Source organism: Bemisia tabaci, chromosome 1 (genome assembly GCF_918797505.1).
Source record: "Bemisia tabaci chromosome 1, PGI_BMITA_v3".
NCBI classification, from domain to species: Eukaryota; Metazoa; Arthropoda; class Insecta; order Hemiptera; family Aleyrodidae; genus Bemisia; species Bemisia tabaci.
The window spans coordinates 83856325-83876784 of NC_092793.1; the positions used below are offsets into that span (position 1 = coordinate 83856325).

The 20460-nt window shown below is 41.0% G+C and overlaps 1 protein-coding gene across 6 annotated transcripts in view; it reads left to right on the plus strand.

Moving 5' to 3' along the window:
* LOC109029730 (unextended protein) overlaps nt 1–20460 on the plus strand; it is a 197435-nt gene that overhangs the window by 47136 nt on the left and 129839 nt on the right. The gene's annotated exons all lie outside the window — the stretch shown is intronic.

Below are 20460 nucleotides of genomic sequence, written 5' to 3' on the forward strand. Positions count from 1 at the left end.
GCGTAGCGGTGCTCTCCCTGTTTTTGGAAAGCTATCGAAACATTTCCGTTAAAAAATAGTAACAATAATAAGACCCCTACCGCTTTCGAAATTGTCGGAGATGGTGAACATGAGTTTTTTTTTCATATAAGTCTTATGAGCCAGATAACCCATAGGATGGATATACGAGGCCACAATAGGTACTTTGATTTGAAGCTCGCGCAGCTTCAATAAAGCCGCCCGTTTGTGACTAGAGCGGCCCTATTGGAGTGTATCGGGATTTCGGAATTGACAGTCCCCATGGTGAACTGATGAAAATCTTTTTTGAACGCTGTTACTGCAACTAGTCTGTAAGTCGGTTAACCAAGGAAGAAAACTCGTAAAAATCACCTGGCAATGAAAATGGTTATCGATCGTCGAGGGTTGCCGGTGCTTTTACCGTCTGGTGGTAATTTTCCTGTGCTTCCGATAATTTTGATGCCTTTACGTTTTGAAATCGGTAAAAGTTTTTCTCCCTTTTTGTCAAAATGGGAAATGATTGCCTGCCAAATGCCTAATGTCCTAGAGAAAAGGAGGAGGGGGGGAGGCCGGAGGTGGTTAGGGTGTGTTTTATTTTTGGACTAGCTGCTCCGGGCGCCCTACGGGCGCCCTCCACAGCTAGCAATGGTGGTGCAGTAGCTTATTTGGAATCGGAGCGATTAGTTGAATCTATTTAATAATGATGATGATTCTGCGGCAGAAGATCAAGGAATTTAACTGCCTCTCTGCGTTACAGGGTGGAGACTGCCATTCTACCGAAAAATGTTATAAAAAGCTCGCATTATTGGTTTTTCTTTTTTTTTGTGTTATTTTTTAATTTTTTTTTATTTTTATTTTTTGATAATTTTCTAATGACTATGAGGCTTTTGGGATTTATAAAAGATCGAAGCACCTCTTTGTGCACGATGTTTTTTGTACGGTTGCCTTTGGGAAGAATTTGGACTTCAAAATTTTTGTACGATGTAGCTCGTGAGAGTGCAACATATAGTTGACCACGGCCAAAAACTGTTTGGGGTAAATAAATGCCGACTCGCTTCAGTGTTTGACCCTTAGCTTTGATGATGGTCATGCAGAAAGCAATGCGAATTGGAAATTGTCGCCTCTTAAAAGAGAAAGGGAGAGAGGAGTCTGCAGGTGACAAATCAATTCTTGGCAGTGACATTCTTTCACTGGCCTTCTCGACGGAAATGACCTGCAAATCAAGACAATTTTCATAACGTTTCCAGACGATCAAACGGGTACCATTCGATAAACCTTTAGAAACGTTGAGGTTTCTTAAAAGCATGACAAAAACCCCCTCCAAAAGTGTGAGTTTAAGTGGTGGTAAGCCACTAAGATTAAGACTGTCCAAGAATTCGAGGGGAAAATTGAGAGCCTCTCCCTCTTCCTCTACAATGAGCCTGTTAACACTGAAGTACGTTTTAGAGACACCTGAAAGAACTTCAACGACCTTGTCGTTAATTTCATTGCAATACTTATTTTTAGGGGCCAGAATTGCGCAGTTTGTGAAATCTACGTTCGAACATGAGGAAGCTACCTTTTCCATAAATTTCAGTAATAATATCAGTTTCAGTAATACTGCTTGTCGGTAAATCAATGAATTCCGGCATGGCCTTTTTTAGCAGAAAGGTAAACACCATCACCTATTTCGAGTTAAAATTTTGCAAAGTTCTCATATTTTGAGTAAGTTTTCTGATTTTGAAAAGAGGTCAAAGTGGTGAGAATTTGATTGCATTTTGCACCAATGTTTGGCGAGAAGCATGCGGAACAACGGGTAAAACCTGTCTAAAATCACCACCCTAGACGACAATTTTTCCTCGAAAAGGGATATCATTACCCATTCTCTAAGAAGTCGGTCGATGCATGCCAGAGCATGCGTGATAACCATGAGAGCTTCACCCCAAAAAATGATCGTTGTTTTCCGAATAGTCTCAGCCTCTCCTGAGCTAACCGTCAGACTTGACACAGAATCCTCATTCAGAACCGAAGGAATTTTGAATTTGCTATGAACCGGCCGACCGTTAGGTAGCAACAATGCGACGATACCTGTCCAATAGACCGAGAGCTCATGACGATTCGTTCAACCGGAATAATATAAATTTGCCACCCACCTCATTCGAAGCGGATTTTGGTGTGTAAAAAGAAATGGGCGGTCTGGCAGGTCAAACCGGTTGCATTAAGAAAGTTTTAGGCCCCTAAAAAGCCCAAAAATTGCTCGGATTTTGACCGGAAACATATACACTTGAAATTGGGCTCATTTAACGCGGAAAACCTTCCTGATTAAGGATCAGTCGGTCTGGCAGCCGAAATCGGTTGCTTAAGGGCCGCCAGACCGATTCAAAGTTGGAAAAAAAGTGCTCAAATTTCAACCGGAAACATATACATTTGATATTGGGCTCATTTAACGCGGAAAACCTTCCTGATTAAGGATCAGTCGGTCTGGCAGCCGAAATCGGTTGCTTAAGGGCCGCCAGACCGAACTTTCTCCGGAAATTCTTGATTAATTAATTATATATATATAAGGTGGCCCAGACCTACTATTCCAGGCCTTTTTTCAAGGAAAACTGGTTTTGATGTTTTGAGAAGTGGTCAGTGGAATAGGGAATGGACCAAAAAGAATCCAAATTTCATATATTCAGGACCCCTCACGATCCTTTAGGGGGTATTTTTGGGGGGGCCCCCCTTGTAACTAAAAATTGCGTTGAAAAACGTGGTCATTTAAGTTCAATGAGAATGGAGTCCACGCAAAAGTTCAATAAGTATGGAGTAAAAGAATATTCCGTCTCTCAATTTTCAATCAAATTAAAGACCCTCCAAAGAGAGAGGGGGGGGGGGGGGCGGCTGCGGCTGGTGTTACCGTGCTTAAGCTCCCCACGATGAACACCAGTTTTCTTTCAAATGAACTAACATCCCTGGAAAAGCTGCAATTCTGAGCTATTATAGGGTAACTTTTCATGAGAAACACGATATTTTAGGTTTAAAAGACCTAAGAGGATCTCCCCAAGGTCATGCGGGGAAAGGGCGCACTGCGCAAGCCCCGTTTGTCCTCTCCATGTCAAAAGCCTAACCTTAACTGTTCAAGAGAAACACGCATGTTGAGGTTTAAGATTCCCAAAATGCTTCCCACAGTAGGATGTGTCTTTTTCGCAAAAGTTTCAAATAGTCCCGCTCCACCGGGTTTTCCTGGTGATGCCTGGCATTAGGATCGCCTACTAAAAATTGGAACTTGATTGGACAATTTTTGGACCTACCGGTACACTTAAAACGCAATTTCTGCACTAAAAACGTGTGAACACCGTTCACACGACTGAACTTTTTTTCTCAGCTGGTTCTGTACCGGTATGGCGGTGAAAATTGACAAAAATGGGGACTTCTTGCGATTTTTTCTCTCTTCTACATCTCCTCTTCTTAATCGGAACGACTACAAAGTATCTTATTATATTTTCCTAAGTTTACAATAAAGCGAAGAATCGAAAACAAAATTGGGTTGTTTTTAATCGTGGGTTTATGTGCCTCTCATGATACTATTAAGTCGACCTATTGGTCTGTATGACCAGCCTGAGATGACGTCCCTGCAGTAGGGTATGGCTCTTATCTAACGACAGCAGGGTGAATAATGGAATTTCTTAAGCAGCATCCCCTGGATCGGTATTATTTAATGTGAAGGACTGTAAAAAATTGGAGTCCCTCACAGCAAGGTCACATGATGCCGCAAACGGGGGAAAGTTCTCGCGCTTTAATTTGAGGAACCCGCATTCTTACGGTCTTTGCCGATTGGACAAGTGTTTACGTGGAAGCTGTAGATACTATCGACACCCATTATTTTTCATCATTTAACTCCGGTGCAGAGTAAAATATTTTAAGATACTCGTATCTGGTCTTAAATGATTACCTACCTCTCGAACGGCGGGATGAAATGACCTCAAAAACCGGATTTTAACAGCAGACATCCATTTTTTCGAAGTTTGCCCTCCCTATTGGCGAATTGAAAGTCTGAAGAAACATCATGGTCTTACACGTGTCACTAATTTTTGCGTAGCTTAAAAATATTGAAACAGATTTGGTCTCGGAATAGCAATTGCCCTCCCACGCGGTGGGCTGAGGAACACCTAAAATGCAATTGCCGCACTTAGTACCACAAGAGTTGTCCTTAGTGTGTTGTTTTACATAATATAGAACAGAGCAGGAGCATGATATTATCATAATCTTTATCTCTTTAAGATAATACTTTTTATCATAAAAGATGAATTTACGGAAAGATTCGTAACAATATCCTCCCCTGAGAGGATCTTCCTCTCTCATCTTATGAGACATATTTAACACGTAAATACCAATGATACCAGCCCTATGCTAGAGACTTTTGCTGCGGATTCACGTAAATAGAAAAAATAAACAGAGAAAGCTGAAAAGTCTACAACGACCGATAAACTAACAATGATTAATGCTGTTTTTAGTGCAGAAATTGCGTTTTAAATGTACCGGTAGGTCCAAAAATTGTCCAATCAAGTTCCAATTTTTAGTAGGCGATCCTAATGCCAGGCATCACCAGGAAAACCCGGTGGAGCGGGACTATTTGAAACTTTTGCGAAAAAGACACATCCTACTGTGGGAAGCATTTTGGGAATCTTAAACCTCAACATGCGTGTTTCTCTTGAACAGTTAAGGTTAGGCTTTTGACATGGAGAGGACAAACGGGGCTTGCGCAGTGCGCCCTTTCCCCGCATGACCTTGGGGAGTCCTCTTAGGTCTTTTAAACCTAAAATATCGTGTTTCTCATGAAAAGTTACCCTATAATAGCTCAGAATTGCAGCTTTTCCAGGGATGTTAGTTCATTTGAAAGAAAACTGGTGTTCATCGTGGGGAGCTTAAGCACGGTAACACCAGCCGCAGCCGCCCCCCCCCCCCTCTCTCTTTGGAGGGTCTTTAATTTGATTGAAAATTGAGAGACGGAATATTATTTTACTCCATACTTATTGAACTTTTGCGTGGACTCCATTCTCATTGAACTTAAATGACCACGTTTTTCAACGCAATTTTTAGTTACAAGGGGGGCCCCCCCAAAAATACCCCCTAAAGGATCGTGAGGGGTCCTGAATATATGAAATTTGGATTCTTTTTGGTCCATTCCCTATTCCACTGACCACTTCTCAAAACATCAAAACCAGTTTTCCTTGAAAAAAGGCCTGGAATAGTAGGTCTGGGCCACCTTATATATATATATAATTAATTAATCAAGAATTTCCGGAGAAAGTTCGGTCTGGCGGCCCTTAAGCAACCGATTTCGGCTGCCAGACCGACTGATCCTTAATCAGGAAGGTTTTCCGCGTTAAATGAGCCCAATATCAAATGTATATGTTTCCGGTTGAAATTTGAGCACTTTTTTTCCAACTTTGAATCGGTCTGGCGGCCCTTAAGCAACCGATTTCGGCTGCCAGACCGACTGATCCTTAATCAGGAAGGTTTTCCGCGTTAAATGAGCCCAATTTCAAGTGTATATGTTTCCGGTCAAAATCCGAGCAATTTTTGGGCTTTTTAGGGGCCTAAAACTTTCTTAATGCAACCGGTTTGACCTGCCAGACCGCCCATTTCTTTTTACACACCAAAATCCGCTTCGAATGAGGTGGGTGGCAAATTTATATTATTCCGGTTGAACGAATCGTCATGAGCTCTCGGTCTACAAGCAACGGAGATGACGTCTAAGTTTTCCTTTTTACAATACGCAGTAAGACATTCTTAAACGAAAGTTTTTCCCGATCCTCCTGGACCATCAATGAAAATCGCATTACACGTGTAAGATGGATTTTGGATGAGACTAATTATTTCAGAAATAATTTGATGTTGCTCTGGGTTAGCGGCAGAAATCATGGAATCATAGTTTTAGGGGGAGGAGAGTCAGGCTCCGACCCTTGAAGATTCAGGTTAATTGGAAGCAATTCCGGAAGATCAAATGATGATATTGAAAATCCATGAAGTCTTAATGTGCTTTCAATAGCAAAAAGCCGATCAACGTAGTCGACCGACCAACAAAATAAAGAGAGAGGAAGAAACGAAGTATCAAGCAAATTTGAAACAAAGTTGGAAAGAGAAAAGAACAAATAAGAATGAAATGTCCATAACAATACATGTTGTAAGCAATACGTGTGCGCACCGCTGCAGTTAATAAGTCAGGGTCAGTCAAACCGCCAGGATGCCTATCAAGAAGTGGAGCCGAGAGATTGCGACGGAATGTGGGTGGCGACTTGGTGAGTGACGAACGACAATGCGACCCAAACCTTCTTTGAGGTTGGTGGGAGGAAAGCTATACGAAAGAAAACGGAGATAGCCGAAAGAACGTGGTGGGAGGGGTGGCTGAGAACCTAGGGGGGGTATCTAGGGACGGGCAAGCAGGTAGCGGCCAGATGACCGCTCGAAACAGCTGAACTTTACTCGTCGATAAAAGTAAGAAAATTTGAGAAAATCGAAAAAACAATTACAGCCTGCAAATCTACAGATCAGAAGCTTTCATTTAAAAAAACCCCATGCAAATCGGTCCGGTGGTTCTCTCAAAGTTAATGTCCCAAAATGCGGACTTTAGTCTGAATAAATGGGAGAAAATTTGAGCCCAGCTAAACTTCACTCGTCGATAAAAGTAAGACAATTTGAGAAAATCGAAAAAAACGATCACAGCCTGCAAATCTACAGCTCAGGGGCTTTCATTTAAAAAAAAGATCACGCAAATCGGTCCGGTGGTTCTCTCAAAGTTAATGCCCCAAGATTCGGACCTCCGTTTTAATGCATCGAAGAAAATTTGAGAAAATTATGGGAGAAAATTTGAGAAAATCGAAAAAACGATCACAGCCTGCAAATCTACAGCTCAGGGGCTTTCATTTAAAAAAAAATTGGCCTCCGGCCAATTTATGCGCGGCGCTTCGCGCCGCGTACCGGCGCTACGCGCCGGCATTTGGGGGGCTTCGCCCCCCCATCCGCTTAGCGGATTGGTGCGGGGACCGCACGGGACCTTCTCGCTCGAGCCGGCGCTTCGCGCCGGCATAGACACTTTTACTGGAATATTTAGAAAAATACTGCCAATTTTACAAAATCATAAAGTTTGATTGGAATTTTGATCACAGGATAATAGTTATGAAATTTTTATTCAAACCATTGAACTTCATTGTAAATGTCTTCGCGATATGTGGTGAATTCATATATTCGGACTCGACTTGTTGATTTTATGAGGCATCTTCAATTAAATATGTAATTGATTAACTAAGTCTCCTGTCAAATATGGCGATCCGTAAAAATCTTAGCTTTTCTACGATTCATTAGGATCCATTAGATTCATTGACATCATACTTCAGATACGATTTTATATTATAATCTCTCCTTAAGCACGGTCAAAAGCCATCAAATATCTACTTGAATGGGTAGAATGACTATTCGATGTTCAAATAGTCTTAAAACTAAACGGTTTTCGCTTAGCATCTCCCAAATTTTAAATTTGGCGGGCGAATCTACCTGCTGGAAGGTTCACGACACGCCCGCCAGGAGCGCCATCTCCTTACCGCGTATCCCCGTAACTCAAAGCGAAAACAATAGAGAGCGCCATCGACAAACGTCAACCAGAGACAAGTCAACAAACGTCACGTTATAACAATTATAACCTCCTTCATTAACAAGCATTAAATCAGTCATATTTGTGCCGAATTATTACATTATATTTGTGCTTAGTACCTCGTAAAAAGGAACCGCAAAAGATGGAATCTGCCGGGATTCTAAATTCATTAACAACAAACATATTAGTTTTTAATAAAGATCTAAGTGTCAGTTCTTGGCGTTAGCTTGATGATTCATAGTACCTTTGTAATGTGAGTATGTATCTAATTAGTTGTCTAATTTTGCTTTGTGATTACCTACGGAGTAATTTTGGAAATAGTATATGATGCATTATATAATGCATTTGAATTCCTAGGTTTCACCTGACTCAAAGCGTTTGCTGCTATTATCTAGAAGCGCTCCGACTCATTTATCAGAGAATTGAGCGTTTCCTATCGGCCCCTCTGCAATTATGAGATTAGTCCATGAATCCTTTAGGAACTTAAATTAATGACTCAGATGGTGCTTTTGAGCCAACTTTCAAAGAATTAAAGGCAGTTTTTCAAAATCTACAGTCCATGAGCTCTCCGTGTGACCGAAGTGCTCTCCTCGCTATATGACGCGTAACCCTTCAATTTTTAGTTTAGTCCAAAGACCTCGTAGGAACTTAAATTAATGAACCAGGTGGTGCTCTTATGCCAACTTTCGAAGAATTGAAGGCATTTTTTTTTATTTTTTTTCAAATTTACAGTCCTTGAAAATGAGCTGTTTCGCGGAGCAAAGTGCCCTACTTTTGGGCCTCGTATCTCTTGAATTTTGAGTTTAGTCCAAAGATCTTTTTGGAACTTAAATTAATGACCCAGGTGATGTGCTTGATGCCCATTGTTAAAGAATTAAAGACATTTTTCAAAATTTACAGTCTTTCAAAATGAGCTTTCCGTGTGATTTTGCTAAAAATGGACAATTGAGCGTAGCCCCCCCAAATTTTAGCGTACCTCAAAATCGTTGGACGTGCATAAGGAGACCATAGATATGGTGTCCTGTGCCAATTTTGAATGAAATCGAACAGATAGATTCTGAGATATCGCTGTAGACAGATTTGGGGGACGCCACACGGACGGACACACATTTTTTCAAGTATGGTTATTTTTACTCCTGGGACCTTAAAACGTCTAGAAATGATGAAATTTCAACTTTTTTTTTTTTTTTTTTTTGGAGGATGACAATACTTCCTCTCTACCCTATGGGAGCGAGAAAGTAAAAAAACACGCAAATCGGTCCGGTGGCTCTCTCAAAGTTAATGCCCCAAGATTCGGAACTTTGCATTTTAATATACAAAAAAAATATAGGATTTTTCCAAATTCGAAAAGTGCTATCTCAAAAATTTTTCTCTCTGTTGTAAAAATGAACATACTTATCGAAAAATTCAAAAATTTTAATTTTAACCCTCCTCCCACGGGACAAAAAGAGCCTAAGTGCAAAGTTTAAATTTATGCAATTTTAAGGTGTCATTCTGAAGTGGAAATGAAAAGTTACGGAACGTTGGGCGACAATCTTGTCCGTTTCGCCGTTTCGTGTATTTTAAAGGCATAAGTAGCCTCTGAAAAATATTTGCTGCAGCGCGCATACGTATGCCTACCTGACGCCACGACGCACTATGGTCCGAATAGCCGGTTTAAGCGGCAATAAATCGAAAAAGTGAAGTTTGGAAAAAGTTAGATTTTAAGCGGTAGATCGATAGTACATACTGTAGAGAAAACTCCTGTAAAATTTCACTTCGATTAAAGCACTAATAAAGATGTGCCAAGCCTGGGAAGTGCGGCGCGCGGAGCACTTTATGAGTGCGATTCCAGTTACCGAGCGGCAGTGCTGTGTTTAAGGGCTTGTTTTCGTCGTTTCACCGTACCTGAAAGTGTTTGGGCTCTTGATTCACAAAATATAAGATAAGTTTAAGATGTTTCATGCTGAAACTGTTCTTTTTCATCATATCTAATGTTCTAGATTAACCCCTAGACATAGTCACTTTTTTCAATAAATTCGCAAAAGTAGGACCCAAAAAATCTCCTTTGCACCTCTGAGCACCTCGTAATTTTACTCGGAAGTTATTGTCATGACTCTAGACTACCTTTTAGTCTGAGTGGCAGATCAATCACACACAATCGCCTCAAGTTATTTCTCATGAAAAAGACGTTTTCGCGTTTCTTATCACTTACAACAATTAGCTATCATATGCCATTGACGATGACTTTTATCATGTTCCATTGTCATATTCTAGCAAATCGAATGCATTAGAGCCTAAATCTGCCCAGGCAGAATAATACGAGTTGATGGGGTTGATCGGGACCAATTGAAACTTGTGCTCAAGAACAGCAAAGAATCGCCTCGGGAGGCTACTTTGAGGCCCCGTAAAAGTTTTTTTTTTTGAAGTTTTAAGTGTTTCAAACATATAATCTATCAGTGTAGATATATGTTAGCATAAGTGTAGCTTGGCAGACGAAAACAAGTCTAAACGGTTGATCGGTGGGACTTGAAAGTAAGGCTCCCGAGCAATGAAATTGTCTTAGGAAGCCACTTTGAGGTCCCGTAACCTTTTTTTTTACGTTTACCCATGTTTCAAACAAATAATCTATCAAAATGGATATATTTAAGCTTAAGTTTAGCTTGGCAGACGAAAACAAGTTCAAACGGCTGATCGGTGGGACTTGAAAGTAGGCCTCTGAAGCCATGAAACGTAGAAGTATTATCCTGAGCTGTCTTTTTCAAGTTCCCTTGATAGTAGTGTTTGACGAGGCTCTACTTTTAGCTTCTTACAGTCCATCCAATGTAAAATTAATTTTTAAACTTATAAAAAAAAAAAAAAAATTTACCGAGAATCGAACCCAGGATCTCAAGAAGAGCAGGGAGACGCAATGTCAACTGCTCCACCGCGTCGACTTAAACTGTGTGCCTCAATTTAAGGTTTGTGAACAAAATATTACCACAGTTATATAAAGTATAAAAATGTTAAAGATGGAGTTTTCCTGAAGAATATTATCATTTTTGCACTCAGCGACCCTAAAAACCCCTGAAAACTCATGTTGCGAGGTTTAAACATACATATCTGATTTAATGCCGCTTAAACCGGCTATTCGGACCATAGTGCGACGCGACGTCAGTCCGCGGAAACCCAAAGTGGTCTTTTTGTTCATTCAACAAGTAAAACGACCTATAAGGAAAGTGAGGCACATTAAAGTCAATTATGTACCAGGTAGACGATAGATGTGGTACGGATGTAAAAAAACATTAAGCCAAAATATTTGGGTTTATACAGACATGAAAGTATCACGAACACCTCAAAGAATTTACAGACTTTTCATTTTCTTTTTTAGGTTCACTTTCTTTTCGCAAGTTTGAGAAGTTAAAAGCAAATTTTGATATTTATCCTCTTTTTTAGCGAACGATCGGCTTCATGTTTGCATGTGTCGGACGGCCCTTTCGGCGGAATCGTTGAGCACACGCAAACTTTTTACAGCTTCCCTTGTCTAGAAATAGTCAGGATTATTGTCCCACTCCAAAGGTGAAGCAAAAAGGAAACTGTCTGAAACATGTATGGTACTGAAGAGCATTTCGCTATTCCTTGTAAAGAGATCGGGTGGGCTGAGGTATTCCTCAGCATGAATCGGTGATCGATTAGGAAGGTCAGGGAGGCCATGATTATTCGTCAAATTACGGAAGCAAGTCTCTTTTTCCTCTACAAAAAGTCGCCTACCAAACAGAGATAAAGTAATTAGAGTCTCATTAAGCTACAATAAAAGGTTTGATAGTTTTCTTAAGGCTAACATGACAGCGATGTTATCAATTTTCTCCTGTAATTTTGAAGGGAAGTTATGCAATCTTGCACCAACAGGAGATGGACGATTCTTGGTCTTTATTCGTTTCCAGGTGGCTGAGCACACTAGCACAGCTATTAACTCGCTAAAAATGTGAATACTCTAAGTTCAGTTTGAAATGACAAGAGAGGGATTGACATGCTCACAAAATGTGAACTTGTTCATTGTAAAAGAGTACATAAGATCATGGTTCTAGTGTCCATCTCCCGTTAGTGCATCGAAAAACGACTCGGATTGCATTATTTCCCTTCAAAATTACAAAAAAAATTGATAGCATCGCTATCGGGTTGCGAATTTTTCAGATGGATTTCTCAAACTATCCCGTGCAATATTGCCTCATGTATGCAGAGTGATCAAAGGTTAAAACACCTGTGTGCAGGAGCGTGTTCTTTGAGTCAAAATAAGACTTTCTTCTTCTATGAAACTTTTCTCAAGAACGCTTTTTCAGGAGGCTGCAGCCGCTCCAAAATTCTGAAAAATAAATAGATTTTTCAGAATTTGGTGACGTTAATGCACCTAGTCACATTCGAATTGGTGCTTACTCTTGATATACTGAGTTTATTAGTGACATTAGAAAAATATAAACTTCCTCAAAAGCAGGGTTTCGCGGGGTCTTCGGCGTAGAAAGATCAATAGTTATGTTTTTCGGTGTATGACGGTGGATCTGGGTTTTTTCCTCTAGATGATACTGTTTAACAAGAAAAAACACTAAGAAATGATTTGAGTTGGGTTCACTGACAAGTGAGATCTACTGATGAGGTCTATTGATATGGCGCACGGCCTGTTTCCTCCAAATTACTGAAGAACCGCATTTCCCCATAAGAAACCGTGTATTTTTGGAGATAATAAGGGGCAAAAAAGAAAATTTGGAGGAAACAGGCCGTGCGCCGTATTAATTCTTCGTAACTTTTCGCGTAGAATCCATATCTGAAATCAAAACATACCCTTGCAATTTTAAATTTTCGACTCACGAGCCTCCAAAGCCCCAAAATTTTTGGGGGGCCGTGGTCCCCAAAACTTTGGAGCAACATGGGTCATCTGGCACATCAATAAAAAGGTATTGACCTCTCCTCTCAGGAGACTTAGATTTTGAAATTTGAATAATTTGGCCGCTTACAGCATCGAATTGAAAATTGCCCCGAAAATGCCCCATAACTTCAAAAAATGGGGGTTTAGGGAAAAAGTGCATAGAACAACCCGTTCTTATTTTTTGCCGTGAATTCCAAATCCAAAGTCAAAATATATATATAAAGTCGCTTTACAACACACTCTGGCGTTCTACGACACCCAAACGCCACATATGCCTGTCTTCCCAGAGGTTATCGGGCAACTGACACCGCAACATCTCTTCGTCAACGCCCTGCCGCCAACCCTTTACGAGACGTCCCCGTCGCCTCTTCCCAGGTGGTACCCAATCCAAAACTTGTTTGGGAAACCTCTCCTCAGACATTCTTTGCACATGACGTCGTGCACGATATCTTTCTCAACCTTCATCACTTGGCGAATTCTCTCATTACGGACACGGTCCCGTCTCGAAATGCCGGCAGGTCGCCGCCAAAAATCCATTTCAGTTGCCCTCAACATTTCTTGCGTTCTTTTCGTCAAAGGCCACACTTCACTACCCTAGAGCACGATACTTTTAACGATGGCGTCATATATCCGGTGCTTTTTTGCCTTTGAGATGCTCTGATCCCAGAGCACCCCGTTCAGCATCGCGATGGCTCTCCTGTCCTGGATGATCCTTTCCTTAATTGCTCTATCCACCCTTCCATTCTGATCTAGCCAGACACCGAGATACTTATACTCGTCACACTCTTCGATGCGCCGTCCATCCTCAAGCTCTATGCTTTGCCGTTGATACGCTGCTCCCACGATCAGCTTCTCTGTCTTGGACACGCTTACATCCATGCCCCATTTCCGATATTCTTCGACCAACTTCCACGTCATGTAGTCTGCATCTTCTTCATCTTGAGCCACAACGATCTGGTCATCGGCAAAGCATAGAGTATAAAGGGTCCGCCCATCAAGGAGTGGAACGCCCATTCCCGCAACCTTATTTTTCCATTCCTTTAACACGTGCTCTAGGTATACCTTAAATAGTGTTGGTGACGAACAACAGCCTTGTTTTAGCCCTTTTGTGACGAAGAAACCTCCGGACAACTCTCCACGAGATTTAACTCTTGCTATCGTCCCGTTATAAAATGATTTAATTGCCCCCACAAGTCCTTTGCTAAAACCCCTTCCTTCCAAGGCTTCCCAAAGCTTCACCAACGGCACGCTGTCATAAGCTTTCTGAAGATCCACAAACACCAAGTGCAGCTCCTGGCTGACCGCCCTTTTCTTCTCGATGACCTGGGTAATGGTGAACAAATGGTCGACGGTAGACCTACCGGCTCTAAAACCAGCCTGTTCTTCGGCTTCCTGGCCGCTCCAAACCTCTTAGACCTTTGCCTTGAGAATTTTACCGTAGACCTTGCTCAAGGTTCCTGTGACCGATATACCTCTGTAGTTATCGCAATCTTGCTTACTACCTTTCTTATGACTGGGAGTAATCCAAGATTCCTTCCAATCCTTTGGTAATTCGGAACCATGCAAACAGTCTTGCATAAGTTTCCTCAGATATTCAAATAGTTTACCGGTGCCACATTTTATCAACTCCGCCGGTATACCCTAGAGTCCCTTTATACTGAGAGTCAAGACAATTCGGCTCATGGATGTCACAAACGGGAATAAAGATTACAGAAATTGAACGTTTTTTCGTAATCTTTGATCGGCCCATTCTCATCCCTCCTTTCATCCAGGCGCTTTGCGTACAGAGCCTTGACATTCGGGTGCTTTAGGCTATCGATGTTATACTGAACTTGATGTACGCGTTGTCGCTCCGGTTGTTGATTATCGCCTTGATCGTTCTGCGACACACGAGCGGGAAAAGCTCCGCTCTGAGGAAATAGTGGTCACTACCGCAGGAGAGTCCTCTACATACTCTCACCTGCTGGATCTTCAGGTTTGTTACCTGTTTAACGATCACGTAGTCAATGATGGATCTTAAGCCGCGGGTAGGTTGGACCCAAGCCAGGACCCAAGGCTTAAGTGCGATGGTAGCATCATCATTGACCCCGTATACCCCCAAAACAGTGACTCTGTGACCGTGCATAGTTAGGTTCATCTTAATCATGCGAGCGTTGATGGCCTCCTAGTTCTTAATAATTTTTCGAAATTTTTTGCGGATCAGAATTGCGACACCCTGTTGTGCACGCTGATGTTTCGGCACTCCACTGTAGAATAAATCATAGTTCCCAAGGCTCTCTGATCCGTGGTCTTTTTTCTTCGTTTCCGTTATTACCGCCACGTCGATCTCGTTGTTCTTTATCTCCGATACCACTTCCGTCAGTTTCTTGGAAATGCCTTGCACATTCCAAGTACCAAAAGCGAGTGTCGTTTTCCGTAATCTAAGTCGAAGAGTCCGTTTGTCTCCATGGTTACCGAGGCATATGTTATTGGGTTTTTTGACATTGTACATTTTTTCCGAGAATCGGGGAGTCAGCCCGATGCCCCAACCCCCAACCTGGAGGACCAGGGTTTGATTTCAGAGTTACCTCTCCTATACAGGTTGCTTCCACCACAGCTAAGAGCCCTGTCTACCCACCCCCTTTAAGGCAGGCGCTACCAGCTGGGGTCTGCAGGATTGCTAAACCTGTGACAGTACAGTCCCCCATAGGGACAGTCAAAACATACCCTTCCTATTTGAAATTCGCGAGAAACGGGGACACTCCCCAAAACACTCCCAAGGGGCCATCCTTTTTTTTTGAGGGGGGGAGGGGCTGAAAATATTTCCATCCGATTTTTTGGGGTCGATTTACCCAATGAAAGTTTTGGTCTCGAAGCTCAATTTTCCGCCGTTTTCGAAAAAAAGATAGTGGACGGGTGGTCTGAAACACCCGGTATACATACGAAACTGTCGTAATATATAAAGAAATGTGTTAATATAAATGGAAACGCCTTCAGAATATATGGCGAAAATCGTGCGATACATAGGGTGGTCCGATTGTCCCTTCCATCCCTTCTAAATTTTTACATAATCGAGGCAAAGATTTGAAACTTGAGGGATGTTCCTGGGTCATAGGGAGCTACTTTTTGGCCCCCCTAAAATTTTCAGGGGAGGCCTCGAGGGGAAGGGGGGACGGTACCCAATTTGTTTTTTAATAGGGAAGACCCCCTTAATTATACCTCGGTAGAAAGAGCATAAAAAAGGAAAAGTTTTCGCGCAAATCCGCGATCAATATCTCAAACCTTTTCAAAATGGCGTCCGGTTAAAATTCAAGATGGCCAAAAATTGACACCGGTTGTTTGTCAATGTATTTGCGCGAAAATCCGTATCTATGGGTAAGTGATATCAGAAAAACGAATTTAAAGTTAGCTTTTCTAAAAAAAAACACACAACAACAAATTTCCAAAACGGCCGAAAATTCGATTTTTTTTTTTTTTTTTTTTTTTTTTTTAGAAATCCAACTTCAAATTCGTTTTTCTCATATCAAAATACCCGTTGATACAGATTTTTGCGTTAATCCTTTGACAAACAACCGGTGTCAATTTCTGGCCATCTTGAATTTTAATCGGACGCCATTTTGAAACGGTTTGAGATATGACCGCGAGTTTGCGCTAGAAGCATTCTGTTTTATGCTCTATCGAACGAGGTATAACAGAGGGGGTCTTCCCAATTAAAAAACAAATTGGGTCCCGTCCCCCCGAGGCCCTCCCTGAAAATTTTTGGGAGGCCGAAAAATAGCTCCCTTTGACCCAGGAACATCCATCAAGTTTCAAATCTTTGCCTCTATTTGTTATAAAAAGGGATGGAAGGGACAATTGGATCACCCTGTATATCACACGAATTTTGCCAAATATATTTTGAAGTCGATTCCATACATATTGACACATTTCTTATACATCGCACGATTTTCGTCGTATATTTTGAAGGTGATTCCATATATGTTCTCCTATTTCTTTATATATTACGACAGTTATACATTTCAGTTGCTTATCGTCGTAAATTAACTAACCAACCAACCAACCATTTCTTATATATTGCCAACATTCGTATCTTTAGTTTCAAACGGCCCTTCATACTTCATGTACCACTTGTCTAAATACTTCTTGCAATGGGTGTAAAAGAGTTAATTATGTCATTCGACCCGGAAAACTACCTTTACATACCGAGGAAAATATTGTAGACTTGTGATACATGGTTTGGTCCTGGAATGTTGAATGTGGAAAATACCTTGGTTTGTCTCTAGCTGGCACCGATGCCTTGGAAAATTGAAATTTCCTCGGGAAAGACTGCTTTGAGGAAAACCTCAATAATCCGAGAAAATTGTGGGTAAAGAGATAAAACCGAGGGAATTTCATTTTGGAAACCTGAATATTACATAAAAATCACTTACCATACCTCCCTCCCCCCCTCAATTTTTTTAGACCTGCGTAGTTTTTCGAAGCAATACATGGTGTGAAAACGCACCCCCCCCCCCCAAAGAAAGAAAATCGGCTCAATGGCCGATTTTCATTTTATCGGGTACGTCTTCCTTAAGTATTTCGTTTTAGTGTGCCGCTTTCAGATTAGAGGGTTGCGAATCTTTCATGTAGATTTTTTAAAACAACCCATAAAAAAATAACCAATGCGTGGTTTCACAGAAGCTCGCTCATCAAAAAAAAAAAATAAATAAATAAATAAATAATAAAAAAAAAATCATCGCTCAGGAAAATTCTACCCCCGTAAAATAAATCAAAATATGTTTAGTCCTGGGTTTGCTTAGAGTAGAGTATGGCCGCCTAAAAGCAAGAGGTCTATATTGATGGGAAAGAAAAATGCTATTTTTTCGCCTACGGGTTGCGTTTGGAAAGTTTTAATGAATCCATCGTATTCTACGTAAATTGACTAAGGAACATTACATGGTGGCTCTGTACTTCGCACCCTCTCAAGTGGTCCACTCAGTAGCTCCTATACTGCAGTGACCTCTCGAATATGATTTTGTGGCACTTAGGTTTCTTTTTCGATGGACAACCACATAGGAGATGTGATCTGGTATTTTAAATGATGTTTTAAGACATATATTTCCCCGGTCTTAAAGGGGGGGGGGGGCTGAGGGACGTAAGTCCGTAAAGGAATCCAGTTACTGAGACCGAAAGAGTCTTCGACTTTGCATTTTTTCGATTGAGTGACCTAGTTCGTGGGCAGCAGTCTGAGGGCCCCGAAAAAAAAAAACATTTACACGGATTACGACTTCGATGGGACTAAAATAGCTGTTGCGCGTTCCCCGTTCCTTTCCGCCGCTATGCGTCACGGGAAGCCCATAGCTGCCGATTTGTGAAAAATTCGAACAAATTAAGGCAATGTTAGAATTGAGGAATTCGAAAGAAAAACTGTTAATTCTATATTTGGCCATATTGCCGAAAAACAGATTTTCTGAATCTAAGTACATACACTGAATAGCATGTGTACAAAATCCCGTTTTGTTGAATTTTTATTTTTATATTTTTCGCTACACTAAAAATGTTATAATTCAGTTTTTTTTCACCTTATAATCACAGCTAAGGACATTTTCAGTCCAACAAGTCAATCACTGGAAGGAGGGGATCAATAATGAGCGTTTCAAAATGACTTGTGGCCGTGTAACAGGTTGTTCTATGGAAGAACCGCCAAATTAGACTTTCCATATTTCTAATATGTGTCGATTCCAGTGATGTCCAATAACATTTCAGTCGTACCAATTTATACTTCAGGGCTTAGGTTAACTTACATTACCACATGCAAACCTGCATTATGACCTACAGGTATTTTACACGAAACAGCTTGTCTCTTATAACGCCATTTTTCAGATTTAGCCGTTTTTTTACCTAATTTTTGAATTGTTCGTGAAATGAGAGGAATCTCAATTTGGGGGAAAATACCATGGAACATCTTGAAAAGCAGAGAATTCTCGGAAGCCCCACAACACAGGGACAACAGTACTTTTTACAGGAATGGTATGCAAAAAGTCAACTGGTTGGCCTTTGCATGGTTTAGATGTTAAGTTTTCTTTTACCTATCCCCTTGCAAATGCAGTTAAAGTCCCAAAATGACGGAGAATTTGGAATTCCAAAAATACTGCAAACTTCGGAGGTACCGTAGGTTTTCTGTAGTTCATTTCTTGGAATGAAAAACTCAGCCTTTTGTAATCCAATTTCTGTAGACTTTTATGGGGAAGCTGAGTTTCTAAGGGGTTTGAAAGTCAGGGACTTTACGGTGATCTGGAAAATTCATAGAAAGTTAGAGAGTTGAAGGGAAGACTCAATGTATTTAGTGGGTAACACATTTGCTCTGCAATTTCAACCGATGCCATTCGAGAGAGAGCGAACAGCTTCTGAGTGCCTGTCATCATGATTCGAATCTCGAGAAGCGGAAAAATTCGTCCAAAGTTTAGTTAAAATCAGCGTAATTATAAGAAAAAATTCTATGTCGAAGCTTTGTTCAAATATCAGGGAGAAGTCGGGAAATTGAAAAATGAAAAATTGATGAAACCCTGAGATGTTTGACGGCTTTGCTGTTAGCTAAAACTTAATTTTTCTCAGTTTTGCACAGTGACTAAACAGTGAAAACATTTCATTATTTCCAAAAACTACGTTCACGTTATACTCTTGCAGCTTCATAGATGTTAAGTATCTGGTCATGTCGAACAGTCAAAATGTTTTAATTTAATCATGGACTCGCACTCCCAGCCTAGTACATTGTGACTGCAAGTTGGGTTCATTTCGATCATCCCATTGTTGATAGCCCAGTCGTTAAAGCTCTTTCGTAATTCTTTCCGAGGTGTTGTTTACGCTAATGTTTCGGTACTTTACTTTTGAACAAATCCTACTTTTCAAGATTCTCTGTTCCATGGTTTTTATTTTTCATATCAGTAATCAGCGGTTAAACCGTGCTTTGCACGCCTCTAATAATCGCGATGGCAATATATATGAGCGGCTTGGGAGCACGAATAGTTGCTCCTAGTAGTTTTGTCAGTTTGTCACATTCGTTTCGTCCCGGTAAGACACACACGTGTTTTAAATCAAAGAATGTTGCCACCCAGGAATATTTTTTGAATTGAAACCGATGGTTGCTTGGCTTGGCTTGGCTTATAATGAAGAAGACTCATTTGTTTACTTGCGGTTATTCGCGGCCGTAAATAAATAAACAAGATAGGTAGTGACTCCATAAAACCATTGGAATCCCTCTCAGAGAAATTAATTAAATAATCATTAAATATCTATTAAAGAATTTTATGACCTGATAAAAAAAAGAAAAAACCTTATTTTAGGTCATACGAACTTGAAAATTCAAAGAATATCATAAATTAGGGGATTCTGCCCTCTTTCCGCTTTCCTACGCAGCCCAACCCACCGTGGGCGCCTCGCGCCCTCTTGTGGATTAATCAAGACAAAGTACTGAATATACAATTCATTGGTGACCATATTAATGATTGGGTGCGGTGGCGATTGCGAACGACGTGGCGTTTGCGGATTCTAAGAACCCGGTGCCGTTTGTGGATTTTCGTATTTTGATGAAGGCGATTGCGGAAAGGCGGCGTAGGGCCGTAGAGTTTGCGGATCAAAGAATTTCGGCGGTGGTGATTGCGGACGGAGGGGTAGGCACTCACGTATGCTGCTCATTGCTGCCCCCCACCCCTGCGCTGTATATTACAACAAAAAAAAATTACCGGAGACACTCTAGATTCCTTTCCGTGGGTGTAGAATGAAAAGTGTATTAATATTGAAGGGTATTTTGGGGGGATGACCCCGTATCTAGAAATCGCAGAAAAAAAGTGGTAAGATAAGTTTAAAAATGAAATCTACGCAAAGTTTCCAGAAGAATTAAAGAAAACTATTTCTTCGAAAGCTCAATTTTGAGCTGAATTAGAGCCCCTCCAAATGGGGAATTGCTGTGCTTAAGCTCCTTGCGCCCAACGCTAATTTTCTTCAAAATTAACGG